The 19,243-nt window shown below is 49.6% G+C and overlaps 1 long non-coding RNA gene across 5 annotated transcripts in view; it reads right to left on the minus strand.

The window, feature by feature from the left end:
* LOC120370824 overlaps positions 1-19,243 on the minus strand; it is a 57,251-nt gene that overhangs the window by 35,208 nt on the left and 2,800 nt on the right. Inside the window, exon 3 of one of the 5 annotated variants that reach the window (XR_005583967.1) lies at positions 13,095-13,282. The exons of 3 other annotated variants lie outside the window; for them this stretch is intronic. This is a non-coding gene — a long non-coding RNA (uncharacterized LOC120370824). Of the gene's footprint in view, positions 1-13,094; positions 13,283-17,722; positions 19,221-19,243 lie in introns of those variants that run through there. One more of the 5 variants, XR_005583969.1, reaches the window with a different exon arrangement.

Consider the following 19,243-nt stretch of genomic DNA (forward strand, 5'->3'; position numbering starts at 1 on the left):
GGGGATTTGGCCACACAATGAAAGCGAATGGAAGGTATTCCCTGCACTGTGTTGCCCATCTCAACCCATATCTTTATCACAACAGATTCTATGAGCTGTTGGCCTTCCAATATAACATGCCTGGGGGACTGTTGTCCACATCAAAGATGGCCACCAAACATTCCTCTTTGTCTCTTTTGCCCTTGACAATGACGGCCACAGGTCTTCCAGTTCTGCAGCTATGGGCCTGCAGCCTGCAACTTTATTTTGGCTTTAGAAATGTACAAAAAAACTAGTTTTTTCCATGGGAAGGGGAGTAGCTGGTTCTCCTGGATAGACTTCAGGTATTATTTATATTGTCTGTATTCTGCTAGCACCTAAGAATCCCAGTCATGGACCATGATCCTTCTGTGCTAGGCGCTGTACATTTTTCTACAAGAAGAAGAAAGAACTACGCAAGAGGCTTCTGATTTAGGAGACCTGAAAAACAAAGGCATTTGCCCAGAATCTCCAAAAGCCCAATTGTGACATTTTCCATTGAAAAATGGCTCTTTTTTGTTGAAATGGCCATTTCAACTAATTTTTTTCCAGGTTTTCATCTAAAATGTTTCAATTTTTGGCCAGCAAAACTGAAAATTGTCACCCAGCAATCAGGGTTCAGTTTTGCAGTGAAAACCTGAAAAGTTTCACGCAATTTTCTATGGCAATAACTTGTTGTTGTTGTTTTCATTCACATTTCTCATGAGGAAAAATCCCATTTCCTGACTGGCTGTACTGATCCTGGGGGAGTGAGAGTGGACTGTGCTGCCTCCAGATATACTTACTCTCCATGTTTCCCCCACTCTGCTACCGTCTCCTGGAAGAGGTCCTCTCCCTAGGTCTGCAAGAGAGGGCCCCCACAGCGGGAGGTGTGAGATTCCCTTTCCCCACCCATGCCCTGGGACAATCACAAAGTCGGACCCCCCTCATCCATTCACTTTTATCTTTTCAGGCACCACAGTCACAGAACACCTCAAACAGAACAGTCCAGAGCCGGGCCCACTCCTGCATCCTCTATGGCAATGCACAGACCACAGGAGAAAAACACCTGGTTCAAATTCCTGATTAGACCAACAGCTTATGGGAAGCAGTCATTTCCCTCCCCTCATTGGGGATCAGCCTGTGCAAGGCGCTCGGGTGCTCAGTATCTTGCAGCAGGGCCTCAGCATGTGCCCTCAAATTATCTTTAGACCCTATGTCCCCTAAGGTGCTGGGGACACTTCAGAAACAACAAATCCCAATGATGCGTGTGTAAGAATCAATGCCCCGAAGAGCTTTCAGTCTAAACAGACAAAGGGAGCACCATCAGCCCATTTTACAGATGAGAAACTGAGACATGGAAAATCTACATGACTTGCGCAGGGTCACACAGGCTGCTGCTGTGACTGTCTAGCTGACAGATGTGGCCTTGCAGGGCTCATGCGACGGTGCTGAATATGGCCATATAGATGTTGCAGCTTGGGCTGCAGCTCGGGCTCTGAAGCCTCCCTCCCTAGGTTTCAAAGCCCGAGCGCCAGTCTGAGCCGCAATGTCTGCACAGCTATTTTTAGTGCTGTAGCGCGAGCCCGAGTCCATTGACCCCGGCCCTGAGACTCACGGCTGCCGGCCGCCGCTTGTTGTGTAGACGTTCCCACGGAGACTGCGGTAGAGGCAGACTGAAGCCAACTCTCTGGAGTCCCAACCTGGAGCTGTAACCACTAGCCCAGTCTTCCCATCTAGAAGAGGCTATTAGTATTATAATGACTTTATCCCAGCAGCTGGCAGCCACATAGTGAGATGAGCAAAATCGTGGTGAGCTAATACAAAGGAAACAAAATGACAAGGTGGCTGGCTCCCTTGCAACACAGCCCAGTGCCTTGTCAGCAGGTCACAGGCCAGGCAGTCACCCTGGCATGAGACCATGGGGGCTGAGTGCTTTTTCACACACCCCCATGCACTGGTGCACATATATTTTAATAGCTGCTTTTATCCGCCTCTCCTCCCGCTCACAGTGCTCGAGAAAAGCATTCAGGTCAATACGTGGATGTTACCGGGACCTGTTTACCAGAGCGACACAGCAAGGCGAACGAGGTGTGCACGAGCCGCGCAGAAGTGGTGGGCACTGCAAGAGGTATATTAATGAGCTGTGACACTGCCTCTCTCTCTCATAGTCATGGGACCGGGGGATTGGCCCTGGTAAAGCCACGCCAGGGACCCACCGAGGAGAAAAGCAGGCAGAATTGCTTGGCACAAAAGGCTGCTGGAATGCACGAGCAAAGGACGCGCGGTCTGCTTCCTTTCGAGGCAGGGACCGGGCGCCTGACCCTGGTCTGATTTACTGATGTGAAGATTACAGCATGTAGCATGGCTTGATTGTGACACATAGGCTGGATTGTTAGTAGGTTCATTCTGACAGCTTTTTCCTGCTGAAAACATCCCTTGGCCTTTATAGTTGGTCCCCTTTTCCTTCAGAGGGAGCCGGAGCGTAGCAGGAGAGTACCTATGCCCTCAATTTAATATTAGTAGTGTATTACAGTCACACGTAAGGGCTCCACACAGAGTGAGTGACACTCCCTGCCGTGAAGAGCTTGAAGTCTCAAAAGACAAGCCTGACCATGGCTGGGAGGGAGAGGAGACTTGCCCAAGGTCACGTGGAAAGTCAGTAGCAGAGATGAGATAAGCACCCCAGTCTGCTGAGTCCCAGCGCCATGCACTAGCCCTACTGACACCCACCATCTCATTTCGCTTGCACCCCTGAACATCAGACAGATGGTAACAAAGATGGGGTCAAAGAGTGACCTGGAAGTGAAAGACTTGAGAGCGTCACAAGTTGAGCCAGCCAGGCCCACGCATGTATGCATTAAGCTAGCTGGCCTTTTAGCATCCGCCACACTGGGCTTCGGGGGCGCGTGCGAGTGACCTGCGGCAGCTCACTTGGTTCAAAATGGGCATCAGGGCAGAAAACTGGCCAGGGGAGGGGCGGAGGAGGAGTTGTGTCAGGATATAGAACATTACATGGGATTACAGCCTGCAAAGTAGCAGTGTGTGTGTGGGGGTGGGGGTGGGGGTGGGGGTGGGAATGGGGCATATAGACCTATCAAAAGTTTGGGAGGGGACAAACCAAGGTCTTTGCCCATAGTAAATGATGCTCCTTGTTCAAAATAGCCTGAATCTGTTGCCCTTCCATTCACGCTATGACAGCCCCTCTGTTTGAGCAGGCCTTTGGCCAGCAGGAGTGGGAGAAGGCACTGGTGAAGGAGGTGGCTAGGGAGGGGCAGCTCCGTGGCTGCAGAGGAATGCGGTGCACCACAGCGCCTCCTATGGCCAGCAGGAGTACTAGGGCCAGCCAGGAGGAGAAGCAGCCCAGGGAGAGGCACACTGAAGCCAGAGAGGAACCTGACTGGCATCACATTTGTTTCTCTTCTGTCCAGGTGTTTCAGCTGTGAGTGAAGCTTCATGGTGGGTAGAGCTTAGGTGGCTGGAAGAGCTTCAGAGAGCGCCACAGCCAATCAGTCAGACCCCAGACCTCTCCACTGCTGCCATGCTCAGGCAAAATTGTGCCATGGGGCCGGCTGCACACCCTGCCATTGGGTGCCCCTCCCTGCCCATGCTGGAGTGTCCCCAGAGGAGTCTTTCCTGCAGCTGCCCTGGGCTGAGCTGCTGGGCTCCATTAGTTCTACCTCTGGGAACTTCTTCAGGGGCAGAGAATGAGGGACAAGCTGCGCTAGGGAGAGATCCTGCCAAGCCCTTATTTGGGTGAGCAAAGAGGTAGCAGGATCAGGCCATTGATGAGCTACGTCCAGGCTTCCTAGGGCAGAGAAGGGACTGTGAGCGGAACCAAGGGGCCGACCTCCCAGGGCTGGTGTGAGGATTAGCTAATGTCTGGCTAGTGCTCTGTAAACGTGGAGCCCTGCTGCAGGGGTAAGACTTGGGATAAAGCACTTGGCGAGGGAAAGCTGCATGTGGGGACAGCTCGGGGCGGGAGCTATGGAGGATCTCCGGGAGGAAATGAGATGATAGGTGAGGGGAAATTGACTACTGGGGGGAGTTTTAAAGAAGGAAAGAGCAGGCGGAAGCGAAGGAGGAGGCAGGGAAGAGAGGGAGGGAATATGAGCAGTGGGATAGGCGAAGGGAGCGAGACTAGGACGGGGACAAAGAGAGAGGACAAGACAAAGGAAGAGAGGGCAAAGGGATGAAAACAGGCAACCCGGACAAGCAATGCAAATGGAAGGAGCAAAACCACTGACATGGAAAAAGGCAGCGAGAGGGGGAGGAAAAGGAACAAGGGACTTAAGGGATCATGCAGGGACGGCAGGAGAAAATGCAGCTTATCTAAGAGAAAAGAGAGGGGAGTGGACTGAGGCCTGACCTACATGCAGAGTGGTACCGTTTACTGAAAGGTGTGATTTCAAACCCATTGAGTTAAATGCGCAGCCCCCTGGGTTGATGCTCGCCTTTCAGTTTAAGCCAGGCTCACTGCCATCTGATGTAAGCCAGTTAGGAACTGGTGTAAGTTAAATTCCAAGAAGCCTCCCTTGAACCCAAATGGGAACGTCCACAAGGATTATCGAACCTGTTTAACTTCATCGGTTTGAAAAGTGCTGTAGGTTAAAATCATGTCAGCAAGGCCTTGACTGTGAGCTCTGTGGAGCACAGACCGTCTCTTGCCACGTCTTTGTACAGCACCTGACGTGCTGGAGTCCGAATCCTTGACTGGGGTCTCTAGGTGCTACTGTAATAGCAACAGTAACTAGGTTAAATGGACAGAGCCTAGGGAAAATAAAGAGCAAGGTACAGAAAGAGTTTAGAATGCAGTTTGGGGACATACAAATGTGGAGAAGGGAGAAAAATCAGGAAACTGGCAATTGTGATGGTTACTGTATTAAGTCATAGCTTCATAGAAATGTAGGGTTGGAAGGGACCTCAAGAGGCTGTCTAGCCCATCCCCTGCACTGAGGCAGGACCAAGTGAACCTAGGCCAGCCCTGGCAAGTGTTTGTCCAACCTGTTCTTAAAAACCTCCAGTGATGGGGATTCCACAACTGAAGCCTAGTCCAGCCTGGTCCAGTGATTAACTCCGCTTTCTAGTTGGAAAGTTTTTCCTAATATTTAACCTAGATCTCCCCTGCTGCAGATCAAGCCCATTACTTCTTGTCCTACCTTCAGCAGACATGGAAAACCATTGATCACCACCCTCTTTCTAACAGCCCTTAACTGTTATCAGGTCCCGCCCTTCAGTCTTCTTTTCTCAAGGCTAATCAATCCCATTTGTTTAAACCTGCCCGCACAGGTCAGGTTTTCTAAACTTTTGATCATTTTTGTTGCTCTTCCCTGGACTCTCTCCAATTTGTCCACATCTTTCCTAAAGTGCAGTGCCCAGAACTGGACACAGTACTCCAGCTGAGGCCCCATCCGTGCCAAGCAGACTGGGACAATTACCACCAATGACCCAGGGCTTTGGAGCTGTGCTCCAGCTCCGCAAAAACCTGAAGCTCCACTGCTCCGGAGCAGCTCTGGGCGCCACTCCAAAGCCCTGGTTAAAACCTTGTTATTTGTAATTAATACAGTAGCACCCAGAGGCCCTAGCCAAGTTCAAGGCCTCATTGGGCCAGGTGCTATTGCAAATCCCTAGTGAGACACAGTCCCTGTCCACAGATCTTCCTATCTCAAGACACAGGGCAGACACAGGGTGGGAGAGAGGAAGTGTTGCTGTGACTATAATGCAGGGGTGGCCAACCTGGGGCTCCGGAGCCGCATGCGGCTCTTCAGAGGTTAATATGCGGCTCCTTGCATAGGTGCTGACTCTGAGGCTGGAGCTACAGATGCCAACTTTCCAATGTGCTGTGGGGTGCTCACTGCTCAACCCCCTGCTCTGCCCCAGGTCCTGCCACCACTCCATACCTTCCCCCAAGGCCCCTGCCCCTTCCCCTGGGCCTGCCATGCCCTCGCTCCTCCCTCCTCCCCACCAGAGCCTCCTGTGCACTGCAAAACAGCTGATTGCGGCGGGCATGGGGAGGGAAGGAGAGGTGCTGATTGGCAGAGCTGCCAGTGGGCGGGAGGCGCTGGGGGCTGGAGAGGTGTAGCGGATGTGGGGCTGCTGACGTATTACTGTGGCTCTTTGGCGATGTTCATTGGTAAATTCTCAGGCTCATGTTGGCCACCCCTGCTAATGTGTTGATCAGACACCGCGAAGGGATGCGTCCAATTACACTGTGCCAGACGACAGCTTCGCACTTTTTGGATATTCTTGTTCTAGGGTTTGCTGTGCATTGGCTGATGAGGCTCCCACGCGGGCTGTGCACTTCGCTGATCCCTGCAGCCTGGAAATCACAGTGAGGACCAGCAAAGAATGGATTACAAAGAGCGGCGGGATAGGGCGACAAGCAACCCTTGGACGCTCAGAGGTGTAGAGAATCTCGCTTTGTTGGTAGGACCTGTGAAACCTTATTTGATAAAGGAACATGCACACGCAATGCTCATACACGCCGAACTGGCCATTCCACTGCTCTGCAGCTACTGGGGGAATGGGAAGATACATGGCATGGGAAGGCAGCCACGGTGCAGCCGGTGACGGAAGAGACAGAAGGCAGGTACGAGGTGCACGCAGAAAGCTATTTTGAGAGGAATAGACTTGCATAATTGGAGTTTTATCGGCTTCCAGGAGAGGGGAGAGGTCTAAATAGAACCATGTCCCCAGCTCTGCGAGCCAAGATCAAAATGACAAAGGCTATGAGTCATCCTGCCACTGGCCATAAGCTGCTGAGGTGTGACAGGGAACTGCCTGGTCCGTTCTGTAATCGGGGCCATGTGGCAGCTTTACATCAGTCGTTGTTGAAGAGAAGGTACCATCTGAGGGCCTGATCCCATGTCCATTGATGACACTGGAAGAATTCCCAAGGATTTCAGTGGGTCCCAGACAAGGCACTAGTCTGTCCCAGTTGCAAATTCCCCTCATTTCTGAGTGGCAACAGGGTAAAGTGGCCAGAGCACTGGGTTGGGAGTCAGGAGACGCAGAGTCTATTCTTATCGCTGACCTGCTGCGGGACCTTGTGCCAGTCACTTCACCTTTGTTTTCCTTTGGTCTGTCTAGGCTGTGAGCCCTTCAGAACGGGGGCTGTCTCTAGGTGCCTGGGCAGGATCTAGGACAGTGGGACCCTGAACCCCGCTGGGGCTTCTGTAGTACAAATTACCGCGGTTTATATGTCACACGAAGGTGGGTGTTTTTAACCCCCTCCCTCCATTCATTTTAAGCTGTGTGCACAAAAATGAAGCTTAGCCCTTTAGCTGGACACAGGGAAAGTGAAGAATGCAACCGGGCAGGTTTGCACAAAGATGGCTCCGCATTGCCACCTCGTTCCCGCATGCTTGTGTTTGTTAAACAACACCAGCATGTAATCCAGCTCAAACAGGACTTTAGTTCCTGTCAAAGAGACTGATCCCTTCTTCCTTGCAGCCTGTCATATTGAAAGAGACATGTCTGGTCAAATACAGCCCAAAATGTAGGCTGGGGGAAAATGAGCAGAGGAGAACAAGGCAGAGGAGTGTTTTGATGGAATTGTTAAAAGCCCAAATAAAAGGGCTGTTAATATAAACATCCCCTTGTAGTGTCTGCGCTGTGCTAGGGCAAAAGGAGGCAAAGTGAAATTGACTAGAAACAAAAGAGATACTGACTAGTTTATTTTCACAGTCCATGGTGAGTGAAGTGTACAAAGCAATGAAACAGCTGAAACAGACAAGAAAGGTAGGGTTCAGGCAGGGAACTATGCCCATTTACAGCAGCTGAGGATCTAGTCCTAGATTTAAAAAAGTCTGTCCCGTTTAATAATAAAAGGTGGCGCTTGTTTTTATAATGTAGGTACAGATTTTTTTAAATGTATGATTTTTAGCCTGATAGCGTCTCTGAAATTTGGTCAGATGCCCAGATGCCACGGCAAGGCATGCCTAACCATCTTTTAACTAGCTAGCTGGGGCTCCACAGAATAGGTCATGCGGGTGTGAGACGAATCCTGACGGTGGCTAAGGGGGAGAATTCTTCCCTCAATGTTTTCAAAGCCATGCGACGGGATTTAGCCACACAGCTCCCACTGACCTTAATAACTCGCATTGACTTAAATGGGAGCCGCGTGGCTAAGTCCTGGGCAAGGCTGGAAATGTAGGAGTAAGTGTCAAAAGTAATTTATTCAACACATTTCTCAGCCTGCTAAACTCGGGGAAGCCAATTCTTAACAAGGATCTCAACAGCACCGGAGCCAACAGAGATGAAAACCTATGAGCTTTCCCTTTTTAAACCAAATTTCCTCTCTTCCCCCACAGCTGGCGAAAGCTGCTGAATTGACAGCCCTGGAGAGCAAAGTCCTTTGTCTAAGCCCAGAACAGGTGCAGAAGAAGTGCAACATTTCTTGTACCCTGTCCAATCAATGCCTGGTGCTGCCCAGATCTAGAGGGACCTGCTCTCTCAAGGAGCGAGGGAGGGAGTTCCCATGGCCCATTTAACCCCCAGGCTTTATGCTGAGACTGCCAGTGAGAGTACAGCCAATCATAGCGGAGCTTTTTGGGAAGTGGATTGCAGCCTCTTAGGAACTGGGATCAGACCCACTGTCTCATTCCTAGACCACGAGAAACATCCACAAGAAATGGGCAGTCACACCAAGCTCACCTGGGCACATGGTCCACCACAAACCATTCAACTGACCCATTCTAAATCTGTACCAGCTGACTTCGCACCCACTCTGAGTGAGTACCTGAGGGACTATTCCAATGGCGCCGGGGCCCGGTCTGTGAGACTCAATGTTGATTTATGATTTCCATTGAAATGTTGTGAAATTCACAGCTTCACAGAGCTTTAATGTGAAAGTCAGTGTCTTTAACTGCAGTTTGCCTCAGAATTCCGCGTCATTTGAACCTAGAACTCAGAGCAAAGCTCAAGAGGTAGAGAGCAACATAGGTGAACCCTTCTGACAAGTGCAATGAGAAATTTTGCACAATTCCAATAATTTCCCATAGCCTTCCAAGCTCCCTTCACAAGGCAGTAACTTCCCGTCACTAGCAATGTGGGCCAGGAGCTGGTATCCCAGTGGCAAAAGGATCTGTATCTTAGAACCAATACCCGTCCCATTCACCTTATTTATATTAATTTATGAGGCCTGGCCCTGTTCTCCATCATGGTGAATTCGGCTTTCATGTCCTGACTTTCCTTTAAGAGCTCAGAGTAGAGAGAAGGGCCCAAATCAAATGGCAGGACCATCGCACAGAGAGAAGCCAGTCTCCAGCTCCTTCTTCCCCTCAGTAACAACCAGGGGGCTGGAACCATTTGTACAGTGGGGGTGCTGAGATCCATTGAACCAAAGTGTAAACCCTGTCTATGATGGAAACCACTTCAAGCCAGGGGATGCGGCAGCACCCTAGTTCCAGCACCTATGGTAACAACTCACATATTGTCACAGAATCACAGCAATGTAGGGCTGGAAGGGACCTTGAGAGGGCATCAAGTCCAGCCTTTGTACTGAGGTAGGACCAAGTAAGCCTAGACCATCCCTGACAGGTGTTTGTCCAGCTGTCTTATTAACCTCCAGTGATGGGCATTCCACAACCTCCCTCGGAAGCCTGTTCCAGGGCTTCACTACCCTGAGAGTTAGGAAGTTTTTTCTAATATCTAACCTAAATCTCCCTTGCTGCAGATTAAGCCCATTACTGCTTGTCCTACCTTCAGAGGACATGGAGAACCACTGATCACCGTCCTCTTTAGAACAGCCCATAGCATATCTGAAGCCTGTTATCAGGGCCCTCTCGGTCGTCTTTTTTCAAGACTAAACATACCCAGTATTTAACTTTCCCTCACTGGTCTGATTTACTAAATGTTTTGTCACTTTTTCTCTCCTGGACTCTCTCCAGCTTGCCCACATCTTTCCCAAAGTGTGGTGCCCAGAACTGGATACACTACCTCAGCTGAGACCTCACCAGTGCCGAGCAGAGTGGAACAATTACCTCCTGTGTTTTACATACGACACTCCTGGTAATACATCTCAGAATTACATTAGCCTTTTTGATGACTGCATCACCATGTTGACTCATATTCAATTTGTGATCCACCATAGCCCCCAAATCCTTTTCTGCTGCCCATGATCATCACTGATACGTAATAATGGCAATTCCCTGATGCACTAGTCTTAGCCTGTAGTTTGCTACCTAGATCCCAAGTGGATGACATCTGTGATAAGAGAGTGTTTAACATCTGGGCAGTGCAAAGTCCAGGCTGGGAACTTCTGGAGCCTAGCAGGGAGGTTATGGAGCATACTGGGAGTTAGAGGGTGGCCAAGCCGGCTGTGAGAAGGGAGGAGCCAGGCAGGTGTCAGGGTCTAGCTGGCAGGTTAGTCATCTGGGGGAGGAGTTAGTCTCTGCCATTATTGGAGGGATAGCTCAGTGGTTTGTGCATTGGCCTGCTAAACCCCTGGTTGTGAGCCCAATCCTTAAGGGGGCCATTTAGAGATCTGGGGCAAAAATCTGTCAGGTCTCAATCTACTTGGTTTTGCTGTGAAGGCAGGGGACTAGATTCAACTCAATGGCCTTTCAAGGTCCCTTCCAGTTCTATGAGCTAGGTATAGGGGACTTGCCAGAGGTTTCAGCAGTAGGGATGACAGCCCAGGACTCCAGTGCAGTTTGCTGAGGCTGACTGTACATTCACTACATGGCTGTAGAGTTCAGGGTAGGTGAAAGCCACTGCTATGGTTTGAACATCCTACTCTGATTTTTTGGCAGCTTTTCCCTCTTTTTCTCCTGGAGCAGTCCTGCATCTAAACTTGCTCTCTCTCTTCTGGCCTGACCATTTCTAAAGGTGTTCTCAGAATGTCTCACATCTCTTTTGAGCTGAACAGCAGTTGACAAGATGAGATGATAGGGGAGGGGTTTTGTGAAATGCTCTGTTCAGCACAGATGGAACATTTTTCTTCGCTACGCAAACAGTGGCTCTAGTAGGAAAGGCTATTGCGTGTAAAAGGTGAACTTTGATGGGCCAAGACCTGAGTTCAGATCCTGTTTTTCCCCCTGCAATTCTAATCACTACCATCTACAGGTGTATGCTGTGTTCACTGACCTACTGTACGTGTGAGTGAGTCCATCAACAATAGTGACAGAGACCTGAGTTCAGGGCTTGGCAGGTATGTAAAGGAAAATGTTACAGCCTCAATTACCTGAATATCATGGGGAGAGGCACAGAATGATTTCAGATAATCGAGGGTTTGGATAATTAAGCAAACGTTAATGAAGGGTGGAAACCTTTCTCTGATAACCCAAATTTCCTCGTAACTGCCCCATAGTTTTGTTTAAGGTGTATTCGTTTAGAACAGTGGCTCTCTACACTGATCTTTTATGATTGTTCAGAGAAAGCAAACAGCTTCCTTTGCTCTCTGTTCTTCACTAAAGCCAACACCATGCCAGTATGCACCACTGGGATATTAATTAAAATGAGAAGCAGCTCTCCCAGGAGTGCCTCAGTGAGCTAACAAGTTTAATGCACACACAAGAACAAAGGAAGACAGTGGTGAGGTGGGGTGACCTGCACACAGACCTGTGTATTAGGAAGTTGTGAGTTCTGATCCCACCTCACCAACAAAATTGCTCCATCGCCATAGGCAATTGCTTCGTCTCACCTTGCTTCGGTTTTCCCCTCTGTCACACAGGGGTGAGGTTTACTCCCTCCCTGGAGTGTTGTGACAATGCACTGGTTAATATTTGCACAGCGCTCTGTGCATGTGCTAACCAGTGCAGTTAGTAGAACCTGATGCTAAAGAGGGCAAGTCAGTTACTAGCTAGTGAACTGGATACACAGATTGAACAAGCGATTGATAAACGTACATATGCTAGGAGAGAGAACAAAATTAGAAAGACTCAAGGGGTATGCGTGGATGTGTGTTGCACACACAAACACAAACTCCTGCTGTGCACACTCAGTGGAAGAAGCAATAAGGACATAGATGTGCAAAGCACAATATTAACAATAGCTCCTGAGCTAGGACTGTGTTGATGGGCATCTATCTCTAGAGGGACCTGGCCTGTGAGTCTTGAAGAAATGTCCAGGTAAGTAAGTGGGTAAATGTTGCAGCTATGTTAAAAGAATGTCAAGCTTGCAAAGCCAAGTGTTCAGTGTTAGGAGATACAGAATGAAAGTTGCCCGTGCAACCTTTATTCGGCCCCTGGCTGCCTATGTATTAAGTTGATCCAGTAAAAGATATTCTCTCACCCACCTTGTCTCTCTGTGTATTACATGTTCACATGCTCGTCTTTGCACAGGACTCCGGTCTCATGCAGTGCCCAGGATGGACAGTGCTCACGGGATGGGTAGCTATTCAAGATTTAATTTTTATAATCCTAATTCAGTGTGTGGCCCCAGGCCTTCTTTACCAGCCATGATTCAAACCTGCTCTGAACACCGAATTATTAGTTTCCTTGTGGGCTTTTCAGTGGTGCTCATCACCAGGGGCGGCTATAGCAATTTGGCCGCCCCAAGCATGCCGGTCCCGCGGCTCCGGGGGACCTCTTGCAGACGTGCCTGCGGAGGGTCCTCTGGTCCCACGGCTCCGGTGGAGCATCTGCAGTCGTGCCTACGGGAGGTCCACTGGAGCCACGGGACCAGCGGACCCTCCACAGTCATGCCTGCGGGAGGTCCATTGGTCCCGCGGCTCCGGTACACCTCCCACAGGCATGACTGCAGAAGGTCTGCCGGCGTCGCCTGCCGCCCTCCCGGCAAAATGCCGCCCCAAGCGCGCGCTTGGCGCGCTGGGGTCTGGAGCCGGCCCTGCTCATCGCTGTGGTATTGAGTACTCCACAAACATTTATCTTCACAGCACCCCTGTGAGCCAAGTGGCAGGGTTTAGCCCCATTTTACACATGGGAAATAGAGGCACAGAGGGCCAGATTTTTAAAAGTATCTGAGCACTAGAGAAGCAGATAGGACCTGATTTTCCAGTATACTTAGCACTGTAATTTCAACCACCGCTCCAATCAACTCCATCTGCAGCTGTGAGCACTCAGCGCTTCTGCCAGTCAGACCCCAGAGCTCAAACCAGGCACCCAAAAAATGAGGAACACAAGTTAGTAGCCACCTGTGAAACTTTTGATGTAAGTGACTTGCCCAGCATCACATAGGAGCTTTGTGGCAGAGGCAGGGACAGAATCCAGTTCCCCAGGGGACCATTCAGCTGCCTTCACTATGAGACACCCTCCGCCTTCTCTTCCTGCAGTTCCACTGTTTCATTCACTATCCAGCTTCTGCAACAAATGAGGCAGGGGTCCTAAACAGAGAACAGCCTTGTTAACAATGGAGCCCTGATTCATCCCCTGGGCAGCATCCAAACTATGCACTGAATTGTGGGAAAAAAACACTATGTGACTAAACACTGTATCATAAAGAATAAACCCCAGGGGGACACATTAAGGTTGCATGGGCAACCTTAAATTTGGCATTGCCTAACGTTGGAGTGCTTGGCTTTGCAATCTTAATAATGTTCTTTTAATGTACGGGGTTTCATGTACAATTCCCTAAGTTTTTAAAAAAGCACGCAAAGAGACAAAAGAAGTTCTATCATGCAGCATCATATTGGCACCCACATGGATCATCAGCAGGGTTGGACCCTTTAGATCCACCACACAGACCTCTACTGCTTGAGCAAACAGAGTAACTGGCAGCAGTAGAAGGCTGTTATTGTTTATGTGGACCAGCCACTAGAGGGGGCCGCACACACTGCAAGCGGCTTTCACAAATATTTGCTGGCAGCAGAGGAAGGCTGAGACTCAAGAATCCTGAATTCTGTTCCAGGCTCTGGAGGGGAGTGTGCTCTAGGCTTTCAGACTTTTCTGTCCTGCTCCCCTCCTAACCTACCCCCTTCTGCCTCTGCCCCCTACCATGTCCTTACATCAGCCTATCCCTTTCTGTTTCCCTCAGTGTCTGTCCCCCTCCTGCTCTGCTCCTATCCCCTCCCGGCCCCCTGCTTGTTTCTCCCCTCTCCCCCGTTGAGTCTGGCTGCTTTAGGGTGACCAGATAGCAAGTGTGAAAAATCAGGAGTGGGGGGGGGGTAATAGGAGCCCATATAAAAAAAAGCCCCAAATATCAGGACTGTCCTTATAAAATCGGGACATCTGGTCACCCTAGGCTGCTTCCTCCTTATCCACTCTGTCTAGGAGACAGCAGGGGAAGCATGAGAGCAGTGGAAAGACAGTCTCAGTGCTCTCAGGTCTGGGGTGTGGTACCACAGTGGCCCTTGGCCACTGGAAGAATGAATTGCAGGAGAAGACCCTGGATGGAGCATGCTTAGGGGCTGGCCGGGGATGGTGCATGCACAGACTGTCAGCACACTGGAGCTGTGTAGGGATACAGCATGCTCCGCCCAGATGGAATCTTTGGAGAAGTTTGCTGCCAAACTCCAACAATCCTCTACTTGAGTGTATGAAAACCACCATTTCCAGAGGCTTATAACTTGGCCAGCTTTGGGTGGGGTTTTCATTGGGACAGCAAAAAGGTACATCCCTGACCCCAGGGCAGCCCCCCTTCCACTGCCAGATTTCAAGCATGGAGGTGCTAAAGTTTTTCAACAAAATGGATGTAAGAGTTTTTCAGTGTGGGGAAAACAAAGTATTTTCTCCAGCTTTGTTCTCAGCACCAACAGAACCATTTTTGCTTAAACTAAAAAAAAAAAAATAGCCACCCAAAACCAAATAAAGAGTCAGGCTGAGTCAGACACCTAGCCTGGGTGAACAGCTGAAGTGTGGCAAAATTATAATCAACTCTGAAGGAAAAAAAAGCCTCATAATGGAAAGTATTGGGGGGAAAAAAGGCCATATAGACTCATAGACTTTAAAAGCCAGAAGGGACCATTGTGATCATCTAGTTTGTCCTCCTGCACATTGCAGGCCACAGAACCTCACCCACTCACTCCATAACAGACACTGAGTTACTGGAGTCCTCAAATCATGGTTTCATGACTTTGAGTTACAGAGAATCCACCATTAATACTAGTTCAACCCAGCAAGCGACCCGTGCTGCTGAGAAAGGTGACCCACCTCCAATCTGATCTGGGGGAAAATTCCTTCCTGACCCCAAATATGGCGATCAGTTAGACTCTGAACATGTGGACAACACCCACTAGCCAGACACCTGGGAAAGAATTCTCTGGAGTAACTTTTAGTGTCCCATCTCTGGCCATTGGAGATATTTGCTGCAAGTAGTTGCAGATCAGCTACATGCCATTGTAGGCAGTCCCATCATACCTTCCCCTACATAAACGTATCATGCTCAGTCTTGAAGGCAGTTAGGTTTCTTCCCCGCACTGCTCCTCTTGGAAGGTTGTTCCAGGACTTCACCCCTCTGATGGTTAGAAACCTTCATCTAATTTCAAGCCTAAATGTATTGATGGCCAGTATATATCCATTTGTCCTTGTGTCAACATTGGCACTTAAATAACTCCTCTCCCACCATGGCATTTATCACTCTAATGTATTTGTAGAGAGCAATCATATCTCCCCTCAGTCTTCATTTGGTTAGGACAAACAAGCCAAGCTCCTCGAGTCTCCTCTCGTAAGGTAGGTTTCCATTCCTTGGATCACCCTAGCAGCCCTTCTCGGCACATGTTCCAGTTTGAATTCATTTTTCTTAAACACGGGAGACCAGAATTGCACACAGTATTCCAGATGAGGTCTCACCAGTACCTGGAATAATGTTGCTGACACTTCCCAGTCTCTACTGGAAATACCTCACCTGATGCATCCTAGGATTGCATTCGCCTCTTTCATGGCCACATCACATTGGCAGCTCATAGTCAGTGGAAAGTGTCAGGCAACCTTAACTGTAGGATTTGCTGCAACTCTGCCTATAATACTCAGTGCAGCGGCATGGCATTGCTGCATTAGGCTCCTCTGTCCAGTTATGAGACTTGAAAGGGTCAGTGTACCTTGCTTGACCAGAAAAGACTCAACCTCCTGCATCCAGAGCTGGACCCAGGGTTGGAAGCTCCATCCCAGAATGAGAGGGGTTTTACAGATCTGCAAAGTTCAGCTGGGGATCTGGTTAGAGTCGTAACATACCCCAGAGTCTGGATGTGAGGCTTTGGTTCAGGCTCCTCTCTGTAAAGACAGAGAATGTGCAATTTGACTACTGCATGGGACCAGGTAGATGTCAAACATAAAGAGCTCCCTCCACTCGCATTCAGCCACACGTCTGCAAACAGAGACATTCTCCGTCTGTGAACGGCCGGCTCCCGCTGCTCTCTGACGCACTCTCTCATTACCCCACCCACGCTGCTTGGAGACGCAAGGACACCATTAACAGGACAGTTGAACTTCAGTGGCCTTCGGCGTGGGCTGCCGATGCTCAGCACCTTTCAGGATTAGGTCCTTCAAGTCTAATTTCCTGTGCAGAATTCAAGGGGCCCAGTTCTGAAGTCAATTGTAGTTACTCATGTTCTGCCCGGGGAGAATCAGACCCAAGGAGAAGAACGTCTGGAAGACGTGCTTGTGCACTGTCTCTCTCTGTCTACGGTTCAGCCTTCCAATCCAGCCAGACTCCCATTCTTTAGGCCATTAAAGATGAATGGATGAATACTCAACTGCTTGTGCCGTGTGTGCTAACCTAGGCTTCCCCCTGGATCTGCTCCCTACTCTTTTACATGGGGTTACACCGCGCCGGTTTCAGGAAAGCTACATTTCGAAGGGCCCTTGTGCACTGGAGAGCAAGTTTTCACAAGATCATAAAAAATGGGAGCATCTTAAAGGAGCCCTGGGGCAGCGCGCTGCCTTTGCTCTGCCTTCTCCATGCTGTTTATGAAAACGGAGACGGGAACGTGGCCCAAATTATAGCGGGAAATCAGCGTACGGCTCCTGTGGGAAAAGATCTTCTCCTGCGTCGCTAGTGAGATTAGGCTTCTGCAGGTATGGCTTAGGAGAGTCTTATAACCAGGATGATCATTGATAAGATGCTGGTTCCTGCACTGATGGCCTCGAGAGACGGAAGTACTGTACTGTGAAGCCATGGAAACGGCAAGGCTAGGTGCTATGCTCTAATTGGGCCACTTCTCCTCACATCACAGCAGCACAGGCAGGTATGCTGCGATCTTTTTGTGTGTCTAAAATAGCAGGCTGCAGCGACAGTGCCCTGCCTTCAACAACCATTAGACAGATTTACAGACTTGCCTCAGATTGAAGCGGGGCGTTCTCCTAATGGGATTTGCATCCGGCTGCAGCGCGAGCCCTTCCAGCCGTGCCTTTGAGTCACCCCTCTGCATTATGGCTGGGTACTCGCTGCGTGCATGTCACACTTAAAAAAATTGGACACAGCTGGGCGGGGGGGGGGGGGAAGGAATCTAATTCACTGGCAGAATGCACTCCTTGTTTAAGGAGTTCCACAAGAGAAAGCACCCAAAGTCTCCTTTACAGGAACAGAACTTAAACAGCATGTTACTGTTTGCCCAGAAACATAGGCCCACAGGCCCATGAAATTGTCAGGCTGTGCAAAGGCAGGGTCAGTTCCTTGCCACAATCACTTACAATATTCAACACACTGATTAAGCACTATTTGGGCTGAACTCCCTTTCCCTCCCTTGCACTTGAGGGCTGCCCCACTTCATGCACCTCCACTGGGCTCTGCACATCTATATCCAAGGGGAAGCCAAAAACCAATCAGGCGCAATCCGAATCCCTGAGTGACGAACACGCTCGGAAGCTGGAATTTATTCCTGTAAATATGTTTGCATTATTTAAAGCATTTTGATAAATCATAATAGGAGAGACATCTGCTGTCAAAACTGCAAACTGCATTCATGCCTAAGGCTACAATTGGAAGAGGTTCTGCCTCAGAAAGCTTGTCAAACTTAGGGGAGCACTGCAGATTTTTGGGGGGAAAGAGAGATCTTCCCAGCAGGAATTAAATTCACAGTGTTAATATTAACTGAAGTGCTTTATCCCAGGCATGGCCCACTGGAAACGTGCCCTTTTGTGTCACTTTATTTAATGCTTTATCCTTTGGATCAGGCCGCTCTGCAAAGGCTGCATAAATTCCCTCCATGCATTCCAGTGATATGCACACAAGTGCTTGCCCGCCATCCAGCTGCGTGTTCCAAAGGCGAGCGAGCTGCTGTCAGCGTGCGTGCACATCTCATTGCAGAGGGCTCACCCTTGAACATGCCTCTTTCGGTGTTAGTCCTCGGAATTAATGTCTCCTAAGCCTGATGGCATTTGAAAGTCCCCAAAGCCGAGATTAACTCCTTGGGGTGGGAGTCAGTAGCATGCCTCGTCGCCAGCGCCGGGCTGTGGTTCTGGGTTAGGCTGACTCACAGCATCACAAGATTAATTGCCATGCGTTCCAGGAGGTTTATCACTGCCACCCTCGGCTTCACAGATCTCCCCGCTTGCCACCGCAGCTTTCCTTGCTTTGTGCGTGTGTATAAAATTTCCTAAGAGAGCATCAGTGAGGAGGCGCGTAATCACTTACCAGCCAAAATCTACCCTGTGCAGAAGCGTGACATTTCTGCAGGCATCTGCGCTGCACAGGGGAGCCCGTTACCAGGCCCTTAATCTGTGGAGAAGCAACTTTAGCAAAAAACAACCTTCGAGGGGCAGGTATTTTACCTCTGTGCCTTTTGGAGACAGTACAGCCTAGCAGGCCAGGCACCAGATGGGGAGTCAGGATAATTGGATTCTGTTCCCAGCTTTGCCACTGACCTACTGAATGGCCCTGGGCAAGATACGTCACTGCTCTGTGCCTCAATTCCCCCCCGGGAATATAGGAGTGATAATGCTTTCCTACCTTTGGAAAGACCTTTGAGATCTGTAGATGAAAGGTCACCTATATGTGAGGAGCATGATGCATCTTATTGCTACAGGTGGTTCCTTTTTCAAAGCCTGCTTTGATCCTCATGGCATTGTTAATTGCCATGTTCTTGTTCTTGCAGTGAGAGTCATGGTGGCTTTCATGCACAGACGCTCTTCCTAGCACTTTCTTGAGCCGCAGTAGTATTGACAATTATTGAATTTTTTTTTTAATGAGTTTGGCGGTCATGAGTCCTGCCGGACTGGCAGTACAGAACTGGCACAGCATGGGGGGGTGGGAGGGGGGCAGCAGCACACGCTGCCTCACAGCTCCTTGCCAATGTGCCTAAGTCTCGAGCTGCGAGGATCATCTTGGAGGGTCAAAGGTTAACTCATTCTCCATGTCCCATTGAATCATTGGCTTCTCTACTGAGCCTACAAAGAAGGGAGGCAGATAG

The sequence above is a fragment of the Mauremys reevesii genome, linkage group 8 (genome assembly GCF_016161935.1).
Source record: "Mauremys reevesii isolate NIE-2019 linkage group 8, ASM1616193v1, whole genome shotgun sequence".
Classification (NCBI taxonomy): Eukaryota; Metazoa; Chordata; order Testudines; family Geoemydidae; genus Mauremys; species Mauremys reevesii.